This window comes from Euphorbia lathyris, chromosome 6 (assembly GCF_963576675.1).
Source record: "Euphorbia lathyris chromosome 6, ddEupLath1.1, whole genome shotgun sequence".
Lineage (NCBI taxonomy): Eukaryota > Viridiplantae > Streptophyta > Magnoliopsida > Malpighiales > Euphorbiaceae > Euphorbia > Euphorbia lathyris.
In genome coordinates, this window is record NC_088915.1 from 7,818,797 (window position 1) to 7,831,820 (window position 13,024).

Sequence of the window (13,024 nt, forward strand, 5' to 3'; positions counted from 1 at the left end):
GGGAGTGAGTAATTAGTAGATAAATAGATAGTATTTTGACACCTAAAACTACATTAGTTATGTATATATATAGTTTTGGGATATTTGGGCTATATTAGTTATTATTAAATAAAACTATTTTGGGAATAAATGTTATTTTCTTATATAGGAGCTTTATTTACTATTTTCACATGTTTAAAATAAAAATGTATTATATTTAGCATTTTCATATACGTATTATATAGTCTCTTTTTATTAACTTTTATTTCATGTTTCCTTTTTTGGATTAAAATGTATATATATATATGCTTATATCATTTTCTTTATTCTTTTGGGCCATTTATGGGTCCATGTTTCAAATGGACTTTATTTGAGAGTGAATTTTGGTTTAAATATGTTTATTGTTGTAATTATGACAAGTAGAGAATCCATTAAGGAAAAAAGGGGAAAAATAAATCACGAAAAGAGTTTTTTTAATTTAATCGTTTAAACTAATGGATTTTTAGAAACTCCTAATGCAAATAAATAGTGTTTTCTTGACATTTCAACTCATTTCTCAAAACAACACGTTTTAAAACCTTAGCCCGTTCCAACGACGGATTAAGCGAATCTTGAAATCAAAATCGTTTCCATTGTGAATAATAGAGTTTTTGAATCGTTTTCTTAAATGATTTATACAAAATAAATTGACTTGTATGCTTAACCACGTTTTCTTATTAAAGGTTTTTACCTTAATGTTTTCAAACACTTGAGTCGTTCCAACGGCGATTCAGGCGGACTTCATCAAACGGGGTTTTGAAATGTACCTAAATCGTTCCAACGGCGATTAAGGTGCGAACCATGTAAATGAACTCGTTTTGGGGAAATGAGTTAGTATAGAATTAACACGCAACACGAAATGTAAATCACGTTGTAAATAAATCAATTCTTCCTTCTCCCCCTCTCTCTCCTTTATAAATTTATGCAAAATGGGTGATTCTTTACTAAAGTGGCTTTTCAATAATATATGCTCAAAACGGTTTCCAAAAAGAGAAAGAAAAGGTTTCAAATGAATTTTAAACTTAAAGAAGTATACGATTAGTCCGTTATCGCCTAACATGCTGAGTAGGAGGCCGGTGGTTCATAACCGGACGATGTCGGGGTGCCTAGTAGCCTTTCTCCGGAAAGGAGCTAGCCTTCTCGGCTCGTACCTAAGTTTTCCGAACCCACACCGGTCTCCCGCAAGGGATCGGTGTTCATTTTCCCATTCGTGGGTGGCGACTTTTCCATATCTCCGAGCTCCGGTCCTACCGAGCAGCTTGATTCCACGATTGGTTGCTTTCGGCGTCAATCACCGCTTACGTCGCCATGAGGTGTCCACCCCCCGGTCCGTCCGGGAGATTAGGCCGCGACACCTCGTCTAACAACCCGCTTTTTACAGAATAGCGCCCATTTCTATCATCCATCCAGTACCAATAGTCATCGTCACATCGTCGACTTAAAGGAATTTTAAGAATAAGCCCGACATCTCTAGGCACAAGAAATCCTTCCATAAACTCCTTATCCCAACTCCGAATTCCCTCCTTCATTAAATCGGACACCATTTCAACCCCAACCCCAGCCATTTTGTCGCTTTCAATGTAAGGGAAGGTGTCATCCGGCAGCCACGGGTCCTCCCAAAAAAGATTTATATATATAATTAAAAACGGTGTAAAAATTTTGGGTTCAGATTTTAGATTAAAACTTGATTTTAATTGGTTAGATAATTTAAATAAAAAAATATATATACACACAAAAATAGAGTAAAAAGTTTGGGTCGTCATTTTAAGTTAAAAATTGATTTTAATTGGTTAGATAATTTAAACAATATATATATATATATATAGAAACACCGCGCCATGTACGACTAATACCGCCTTGCTCCGCTTTATTCCGCCTTGCTCCGTCTAGGCATAATAAATCGGTCGACCGATTTGGACCACCCGATTACCGAAAATCGGAGCAGTGTTATAGAAATCTTCATCTAGGCGGCCGCCTGGCCCGATTTTTAAAACACTGGTCGGGTCTAATCAAGTTTTAGACTAAACTATCTTGTCTAAGCCCAGTCCAACCCGCATTATATCTACATCGGGCTCGGACCGGACTGGGTTAAGGTAAGAAAATTAATTTCCAAGCCCAGTTCAACCCAGCCCGTACAATGAATATATATTATATTAATTTTTTTAATTAAAATTAAAATTAAATTATAGCAACTCCGTTTTTTTTGTTAATTAAGTCTTGTTGTTGCTGCTAATATCAATAATAACATTCTCACAAACTCTCATACATGTATGAATAATGAAAAAATGTAATGAATTTGATGCATGTATGAATGAACACATAATGCATATATGAGTAGTAAAAAATGGCAACAAATTTAAAATTTATTCAATTAATTCAATAAAAGCAATAAAAATAATTTCATATAAAATATTTAACAAAGTAACATATATATACATATACAAAAGTAGACAATATAAGGACGCGTCGGGCCGGGCTTGGGCTTTTAAGACAAATCCCAAGCCTAGTCCATTTTATGTGCGGGTTTGAGCGTGTCCGAACCGAGCAGGACTAATTCTGAAATACACATGTCCAAGTCCAACCCATGAGAGGTGGGCTTGGGAAGGTCGGGCATGTCAGTGGGTTCATAAACTGGTCTACTTTTAGCATAAAGTAAGGACCTGATTGACTATTTGAAGAGGTTGGGGAACCAATTGATTTCTAAGATATAGTACATGGGTTAAATTGAATCTTTTACCAAAAAATAAAAAAATTATCCACCATCACAAATTTTGGACGATTTTATTTATTTATTTATTTTAATAATTTTCATGTATGATTGTATGTACCAATCATTTTTATACATTTATTATGGAGAAAAAGTATTTTTTAAAAATGTGGACAATCATTTATTATAGAGAGAAAATTATGTCTTTAGGTAACCTGATAACTTATTGGTAACTTGCTATAGGAGGCCATCTATTCAAAATATAATAGTCCCCATGAATGGAGACTCACCATTGAAAACTCTTCCACATATATATAATAAGGAAAATAATGGAAAGTACACTCTCTATATATATATATATATATATATATATATATATATATATATATATATATATATATATATTCAATACATATGCAAATACTAAAAATATTATATATATGTATTATAAAAGTGAAAAGATTGTACAGTACAATGGAATAATTTTGCCAATTTTTTCCAATTACACCCCTTATTTCTTCTATTTATTTCATTTTAGCTGTCATTTTTTGTCATTTTATTATTATGACCTTTCACTCTACTTTGAGGGGATTCCAAAACGACGATGTTTCATCAGGACGTTTCTGTCCTTTCACCACGGCTCCCTATCCTCTAATTCCTACCTATTCTTCTTCCATTGCTCCTTTTCATTCCTAATCCATCTCTCATTTGCTCTTTCTTACCGACTTCTTTCTTCTCCAGAATTCAATGGGTTCTGTTTTTTTTATTGGGTTACTGTAGATGAAGATTTGTAAGGATTCATGGAGTTGTAGGTTAGTTTTTTTCTTCTAAGTTTTTTTCATCTATTTTTTGTTGTCTCTAACAGAGTTCTTTAGTACCTTATTGTTTCATGGCAGGAGAAGGACCGTTGGATGATTGATTCGCCGATCTACTGTTCATGTAAGGTTTTCTGCGGATTTCACATATCGTTGTTTTTATCTCTTCTTTTTTCCAGATAAAAACCCTTCAAGTGCTTATTCCTTCTGATCCTTCGACTTTCAGGTTGCTAACCCACTTGCTCTCCTTTTTGCCGTTGAGGAACGCCGATCCACGGTTCAGGTATGGTTTTTCACGGTTTTCATTTCCCGATTGCTTTACTTTTTTTTCCAGATATGTTTATTTAACTCTTTGATTTATGATATTTCATATGTCTTTTCTCTATAAGTTTCTTGGCTCCTTTTTTGAAAGGATCTAATCTTCCCATGTCTTTTCCGTACCTGTATTATTCCGATCTTCAATTTTTTTCTGTGTTCTTTATCCAGTATTCTTCTACCTGCTTTTGTAAACCTATTTTTTAGTTTACTTAATTTTGCTGTATTTTTTCGTTCATCTGATTCCGAATTGGTGGGGCTCTTCTTATTGGAGGTTGGATGCTTTTTAATCTGCTGTATAATATACAACATTTGTATAAGTAGATTTTGTGATTTGCTCTCTTCTATTGATTTGATGCACTTCTATTATTTTCAGTTTCATGTTTGCTAATTAATTTTTTTTTCTATTGTTAGATCTGATGATGGATTGGTCTTCTTTGCTTACAGGAACTTGCAAATCAATTGTTTCACTCCTGTTCTGGCTTTTCAATGAGACATGGATGAGTGATTTAGTTACTTCTCATTTGAGTGTCTAAAGGAAGAGCCGAGATAGAATAATCTAAAGATAAACAAAATATCCTCAATGGGGTTTTAAAATCCAAATAAGGTACTTTTGAGCTTTTTTTCTTTTGTTCTGAAAGATAAACAAAAATCCTCAATGGCATTTAAAATCCAAAGAAGGTACTTTTGAACTTTTTTCTTTTGGTTTCTTTGTTCTGATTGTTTTTTTTTTCATTTGTTTTGTCCTTCTTGAAGAATTTGAATTTTGATTACTGCTTAGATTGAGTCTTTTTGTTGTTGTTGGCGGTGATTGGAGCCTTTTTGTTGTTGTTGCTGGTGATTGCCAATATTTCCATTATTAAGCAAGGTATTAGTTTTCAATTTCATTGGTTTGATTACTTTGTTTACATATCTATCAAAAAGGTTTTTTTTTTTCATATGATAGTTGAGGTATTGTGAAAATTAGGAACTGATGAGCAAGATAATGTGTGGTTCTACAAAAAAAAAAATTAATTCTCTTATTTGTTTTTGCTATGATAAGGGCTTTGGGATTCTGGGTTCTCCAATTCGTGTGATTTATGCAGGTTAATTTTATTGTTCACGATCTACAATTGATTTGTAATTTAACCCTAGGTGTTTCGGAAGTGGTCGTAGATCAGTTGCATTTGTCTCTCACGGACTTCCTGGAAAATTTGATATGTAATTTAAGAAAAATAACACAATTTGCCATCTATTATAATTTGTAGTGATCAGTTTTTAGATTTATGTTGTTGTAATTTCCTATTTCTAATTTATTCCGATTATAATTTTGAATTTTGTAGAGATCTTGGCGGAATTGCCACATATGAAATTGAGCATAATTTTGCGAAGGAATAGCCCACTTCTTTCTCGAGAAGAGATGGGCAATTTTGTTTTTTTAATGTCTAGGTTGGTGGTTTCTTAAAATTGTTCTCTGTTTTGTTTTTAAAATACCTCAATGCCTTCAATTTTTAAATGTTGTTGTATATTGTTTTAAAGTTACCCTTACTTAGTTGTTTTATCATTTTATAAAGCTCTACATCTTACTGACATTTGATTCTCTTGTGAACTATGGTTGATGAAGATGTATTTTTTCCATGTTTGTTATCAATAATTATTCATAATTTATGTTTTTATGATTTTTTTAACTATTCAAGCTTGCACTTTTATTACTGTTGTAGGTTCAAATGAAATTTTATTATTTGCTAACCCTTATTTATGGTATGTAGAGTTGTTTAGTAGTTGATTTAAAGAAAAACAAAAAGGATAATTTCTCTCTTTGTCATAGCTCAAAGAGCAAACTAAAAGCCTCAATGTGAAAGAGGGGATATTGGATTAAACCTTTGCTTGGAGCTGATTTGGAAGATAAATAAGGAGGTGGGGATATTTGGAAGATAAATAAGGAGGTGGGGATAGTTGAAAATTTATTCCAAGGGAGGGGCTGTTTTTGACCGTGGTTAAGAAAATGTTACCATTCCGGCGCACTAAACGCCGGAATGGGTACTACTATGCAAGTCAAACTTGCACAGTGGAATACTATTTGGAATAGTAACCATTCCGGCGCGTGTGGCGCCAGAATGGTCACTATTCCACTTCCAATAGATATTAAAAAAAATTATTATTTTATAAAAATAAATATAAAAAAGAATAATTTATCATTTTATAAAAATAAAATTATATTATAATAGTGTTATTGAATTTGTATTTTATAAAATTTAATTTTGCTTGAAAACGTTATGATTAAATTTGCACAATTTCATACGTTATGGTTAAATCTGTACTTCACTTAAAACTTTACGGTTAAATATTTAGTGTATTACTAACAAAAAAAAAATATTCAGTATATTAATAATAGAGTAAAATATTTTAGATATTTTTAAAGAAATTGTGATTAATTTATACGTAACATGTTTAGTTTTTTTAAATTGTCTAAAATATTTTACTATATTATTAATATAGTTACGAAAAAATATAACTGATTCAATTTATCGATAAACTAGTTTAGAAGGTCTGACGTGGCTAAATAACAGTCAAACAAATTTTTTTTCAAATTTTCGGTAGCGTATGATTAAAATTGATCTTCCTTGGAAACGTTAGTGCTAAATTTGCATAATTTCATATATTATGGCTAAATCTGCACTTCGCTTGAAACGTTACGGTTAAATATTTAGTGCATTAATAACACAGTAAAATATTTTAGACAATTTTAAAAAATTATGATTAATTTATATATAGTAGGTTTATTTTTTTTGAAACTGTCTAAAATATTTTACTGTGTTATTAATACAGTTACAAAAAAATGTATGAAACTGTTTCAGTTTATCGACAAACTGGTTTAGAAGGTTCGATGTAGCTAAATAACAATTAAACAAGTCTTTTTAAAATTTTCGATAGTGTTTGGTCAAATTTGATCTTACTTGAAAATGTCAATTAATCATAATTTTTTTGAAAATGTCTAAAATATTTTACTCTATTATTAATATACTAAATATTTTTTTTTGTTAGTAATACACTAAATATTTAACCGTAAAGTTTTAAGTGAAGTATAGATTTAGTCCTAACGTATGAAATTGTGCAAATTTAATCATAACGTTTTCAAGCAAAATTAAATTTTATAAAATACAAATTTAATAACATTATTATAATTTTATTTTATTTTTATAAAATGATAAATTAATTTCTTTTTTATATTTATTTTATAAAATAATAATTTTTTTAATATTTATTGGGTGCAAAGCTGATTCAGCTTTGCTGAAGGGAATAGTGACCATTCCGGCGCCACACGCGTCGGAATGGTTACTATTCCAAATAGTATTCCACTGTGCAAGTTTGACTTGCACAGTGGTACCCATTTCGGCGCCTAGTGCGCCGGAATGGTAACATTTTCTTAACCACGGTAAAAAACAGCCCTCCCTTGGAATTAATTTTCAACTATCCCCACCTCCTTATTTATCTTCCAAATCAGCCCCAAACAAAGGTTTAGCTCAAGGTAAGTTGACTGTGATAATGAGTCTCTTTAAAAGGTAGTTCATCACATGTATGGTTTTTATATGGTTTATCTTTTATTTCATAGCATATACTACCGATTTGGGGAGTTTCACTTTTCTGCAGAGTTTAATACTGGACTTCGTAGATACTTCAATGAGTTCAAGTGTAGAAGTTCAACTGCTAATAGTTCTGATAATGCCCAGAAAAATATTGCTATCCATACTGACATGGTATTTTCATATACTTTCCTATTTTCCCTATATAATGTTGCTTATTGGGTGCTATAGATTGCAGATGATCACGACAATGGTCGAGATCAAGATCTCATTCTCAATTATGACCGAGAAATGGACTTCACTCCTCAAAACGTTTCGAATGCGACAGATCCTAACACAAGTGGGAGCAAGTTCCATGACTCAAACGAGAATACGGAACTTAGTCTAAGAGAAAGGATTTCAGGTTACGATGAATATATGAGACATGTTTATCAAGACCAGGAAGCGACGCGTCAAACAAAACGACAAAAGGTCAAGCGTCACCGATTCGGTATTGAAGGCGAAGCTTTTCTAATCACCGCAAGTGATGAAGCTGACCTAAGAATATTCATGACGCTCTCTCTCTTGTCCCAACAAAGACAAATGGAATAAAGTAATGGAAGAGGAAATGGATTCCATGAAAACCAACCAAGTTTGGGAACTGGTTGATCTGCCTAAGGGAAGAAAAGCAGTTAAGAGCAAGTGGTTCTTAAAGTAAAGCGAAGGGTTGACAACAGTATCGAAAGATACAAAGCTCGTCTGGTCGCTAAAGGCTTCACACAACAGGAAGGGATAGACTATGAGGAGACTTGGATGAAAGGAAATCCACGCTAGGCTACGTCTTCTTGCTAGGCAATAGTGCCATCTCATGGAGCAGCAAGAAACAGACAAAGCGTAGCTCTATCCACCATGGAGGCTGAATATTTTTCATACTCATCAGCAATTCAAGAGGCGGTGTGGTTGAATAGGTTCCTAAACCACCTTGGTATTACCATCTCTACCGCCCCAATCATTGTTAACAGTGATAGTCAATCTCCTATTGCTTTCGCTAAAGATCAAAGGTTCCATAGCAAGGCCAAGCATATTGAGATAAGGTATCACTTTGTCAGGGACCTTATTGCATGCAAATAAGTTAATATAAAGTACATTTCCACTAATGACATGGTTGCCGATTCCCTTACCAAACATGTTAAGAGAGATGTTTATGTCAAACATATTAGACCCTAGGGATTGCTTAGGATCTAAATGTACTTTTATCTTTTTCAGTGTTTAGTGAACTTGAATTATCAATAAAGGTTTTAAGAATTATTTCCAATACACGGGTGTAGGTATCAAGCCTCGCCCGGCGAACCCGAGGGGATGATACCGCTGACGACAGCGATGTGATTGGAGCCGAAAGCAACCAATCTGGGAATCAAGCTACTCGGCAGGACCGAAGCTCGGAGTTGGAAGAGTCACCACCCACGAATGGAAAATGAACACCGGATTCCTTGTGGGAGACCGCTTGGGTTCGGGAAATTGGGTACGAGCCGAGAAGGCTTGCTCCTTTCCGGAGAAAGGTTACTAGGCACATCGACATCGCCCGGTTTGAACCACCGGCCTCCTATTTAACACTACTAGGCGCTAACAGTCTAATCACATATTTCTTTAAGTTTTAAATTTGTTTTGAAACCTTTTCTTTCTTGTTTTGAAAACCGTTTGAGCATCTCAATGAAAACCATTTGAATTTAGAAGAATCTCCCATTTAAACGAATTAATTATCATATGTGAGGAGGGAAGAGAAGAAGAACGAATAAAAAACTGTAAATTACAACATGCGATATATACCTAAACATCACGTCTAAAACTAATCTCTCTCCCAAAGCTCATTTATTTACATGGTTTGTGCCGAATCGCCGTTGGAACGACTTAGGCACGTTTCAAAACCCCGCCAATTTATATGTTTTTTTTACTTAAGCCGCTGTTGGAACGACTTAAGCGTTTTCAAAATGCGAAGTAAAAAATACTTAAATTTGAACAAAAAGCGTGATTAATATACAAGTTGATTATTTTATACAAAATCATTTTTTTGAAAGAAAATTGGATTAAAACTCTTGTATTTGCATTTAGAAAGACATTTTAAAAAGCTTTAATTAGAAAAAAAACTTTTATTTACGTGTTCGTCTAAATCCGTCGTTGGAACGGATTAAGGTTTTTAAAATGTGAGATTTTTAGAAATCATTCGAAGTAGAAAAAAACATGAAATAAAAAAGAGCATTTTATTTACATTTTAAAAGTATTTGAATATCTTTAATTTAGAAACCAAATTGAAACCTTTTTTGTGATTTAATTCCCCTTTTCTCTGAAACTAACCCTTACATCTAATTACCAACACAAATATATATATATATATATATATATATATATATATATATATATATATTTTTATGAAAATGCTTATAACTTCATTAGATACGAAAAGAACAATTACAATAACAAATGAAAAAGGTAAAAAACCTTACAAAATCCACAAAAGGACCAAAACGACTACAAAGAGCATAAAAATTCATAAAAGGTATAAAACACACAGAAAAACAAAAATACATATACTTCATAGAAATCAAAATCCGTAGAAAAGCAACTACAATCGAATCTTCATCATTTAGGCCCTTCCGAATATTCGGACCTGAGTCATTTTTTTTATTGTAACCATATAGATATATTGATCCACGTATAAAATAAATCGTTTCCGCTCTTGCTAAATCCGAAAAGATATAAATAGCAGAATAATTGAGAGAAGATACAATTCAAACGGATAAAAGAAATCCAATAAAATATATAAACACTGATTAAAAAAAATACAATAAAAAACAGTAAACCTAACCCGTTGAGAGGAGGAAGAAGAAATTTCCTTCCTCCTTCTCAAAATAGATCTACAAAAGAGAAAAAGGCTTAAAGACAAATAGAAGAAAACAAACAGAGAAGAAAGGGAGGAGAAGGATGGCCGGTGGGTTTTTTTTTTCTAAGGAAATATAATTACATCATCAAGTATTCAACCCAAAAATGCCATTCTTAGGATATATATATATATATATATATTCAAACAAAAAGTAATTAATAGATATAGGAATTAGAAAAAATAACTTCTATAACTATAGCTATAATAAAAAATAGAGAAAATATACTATAGATATAACAAAAAATAACAATTAACTATAACCTATTAAGAAGTAAAAAAATATTATGCACTATAATAGGTACATATTCTTTACAAGGAAATGGTTAAAAAAGACATATAATATAAGCATAGAGAAATGTCTTAAATTAAATAATGAAAATACTAAAACCATAATATAACACAAGTTATACGTGTATATATATAATTACCAAATAAAAGAAAAATTCATTATACAGCATAAATAATCTAGTATTAAATACCTATATCTAATATGGTGAAAATAGGAAAAAGAAATATATATTTAATATGGAGGGAAATAATAAAGGGGTAGCGATTTACATATCAATACTGTTATATAAAGATGAATGCAATAACGAACAGTGAATTCCAATTGATTCAAAACAGTAACATATTGATGTTTTTTCCAAATTTATCCTACAATTTCAACAGTCCATGAACACATGTTGTGGGCATTTGTGTATTTAGCACATTCATGGTAAAACGACGTGGTTTCATACAATGGCATTATCGTCATTTACATCTATACACTGTAGTAGGTTTTAGACTCCTCAGCCATTTCAATCTTTTCTTCTCTTCCCACTACCTCCGCCGCTCTCCACATATCCATCCGTTTGTGTCTAGGTCATTTCTTTCAATCTCTTCGATTTCTATCTGCAATTTTAGATTTTTATTTTCACTCAGTTGTTAATAGATCAGATTGGAACCGCTTCAAGAAGCTCGCCTCCATTCCAGAACTAGAGAACTATGATGAGGTAGTTTTCATTTCCTTCATTTAAATCTATTTTTGTCATTTTGTCTTTCATTCTTATGCTGTGATATTTTCTTTAAATTTAAGTTTGTCTTCATGTTTTGCCTTTCAGAGAAGTTTGGAAATCTGAGTTCTGCATGTTGTCTGAATCTTAAGGGATCCAAATCCAGATTGTTGAGCATGGGGGTATTGTAGTGAAAACCCTTATATTATTTTTCCTTCTCTTCTCTTTTGTTATTTATAATACTGATCTTCAAATATGATGATTTTGTATCACTAGGTGTCTGATTCAGTTCCTTTTCTTCAACAAGTCAGTTGATTGGTAATCTTGCCGGATCTGAGAGATCTATATGATTTTGTCCACCTAGGTTCTTTTCTGACCGGTGAGTCCCATTTATTTCTTCAGCTTTATTTTTTTTTCTTGCCATTGGAGATTGATTTTGATTTTTCTTGCCTCTTGAAGATCGAACTTTAGGGATTTTATTCTTTTATAGTTTCCTTAACATGAATTTGTAGGTTAAGTGAATGAATTGGGAACAAGGGTGTTAATATGTTCAGGTGTTTGTTTCAATCTAATTCTACTCTGTTTTTTGGTTTCTACTTTTGTAAATCCATTTTCAAATTCGTGATTCTTTTTTTCTTGCTTCAGTTGTTAATTTTGATTTTTTTCCAAGGTTTGTCTATTTTTCTTAATTTTGTGTCCTTTCTTCTAAATTCTTTAATCTAATTTCAAGTCTATCTCTTTGATGTGATGCAAGTATGAACTTCTAAATACATATTATGTTTTTCAATCGGGGCAACTATCATTTGATATGTTCAATTCTTCTTCAATTGATTTTATGTAATACTAGATCATAAAATTTTATAGATGGATAAGAGAATTCCGGATGATAAAAAAATTTGGGTTAATATTACTTCAAATCTCAATATATTTTTGTAGTTAAAACATCTTGATGGGGTAAATCTTATATAGCCTTATATTTCTATTACACTTTAAATTTGTGCACTGATAATATGTGTTTTTATGATTTGTGATGAAGTCATTCCAAATGATGTATAATGTTTTCTGATCCAGGTTTATGATGGTGGCTAGGAGTTCAATTTTACAAATCATGCCAAAGCAGCAAATAATATAAAAGTATGATTGGTTAGTAAAAATATATTAAGTAGAGAATAATTTGTTTCAATTATTTAATCTCATTTTCATTATCTGATTCTTCTTATATTATTCTTCTTTGTTGATATTTTTTCTCACACTTACAGCTCCCATCTAAAAGGAAAAATTATGCCTTATAACAACTTCTCAGTGGCGATTCAACCGGTGCTATACAAATTATTATTTTTTGTGTAAATTTGAATGATCTAATTACTTAAACTCCTTCAAATTTATTCTCACTGACAGTTTCATTTTATGAACTCTAACATTTGTCTCTTCTATATTTCATGTTATATTTTTCTACCTTTACAATTAAATTTCTACCTCTTCCATCATAATTTACTAACCATATTAAAATTTGTGATTTAATATAACATAATTTAAGTTAATTTAATATATATAAATTAATTCTTCCCGAAGCGAAGCAAGGGGTCACTTCCTAGTACTAATATAAAAAGAATCAAAATATAGTATATATGTATATATCCATAGTAATATTAATAATAGTAAAAATAATAAGGATAAAAATGAATAAAAAAATATTG

The 13,024-nt window shown here is 31.6% G+C and overlaps 1 long non-coding RNA gene across 6 annotated transcripts; it reads left to right on the top strand.

Annotated features, from left to right (window-relative positions):
* The first annotated feature begins 3,311 nt into the window (after window positions 1–3,311).
* On the top strand, window positions 3,312–12,713 carry LOC136232560 (uncharacterized). Of its 6 annotated transcripts, none has more exons than XR_010690547.1 (9): window positions 3,314–3,537; window positions 3,622–3,664; window positions 3,767–3,823; window positions 4,303–7,592; window positions 11,267–11,327; window positions 11,436–11,509; window positions 11,604–11,706; window positions 12,399–12,461; window positions 12,587–12,713. It is a non-coding gene; the product is annotated as an uncharacterized lncRNA (long non-coding RNA). The 6 variants fall into 6 exon arrangements; XR_010690545.1 differs by having other exon boundaries at window positions 11,272–11,327; XR_010690546.1 differs by having other exon boundaries at window positions 11,272–11,327; window positions 12,399–12,470; window positions 12,587–12,709.
* Window positions 12,714–13,024: the final 311 nt, after the last annotated feature.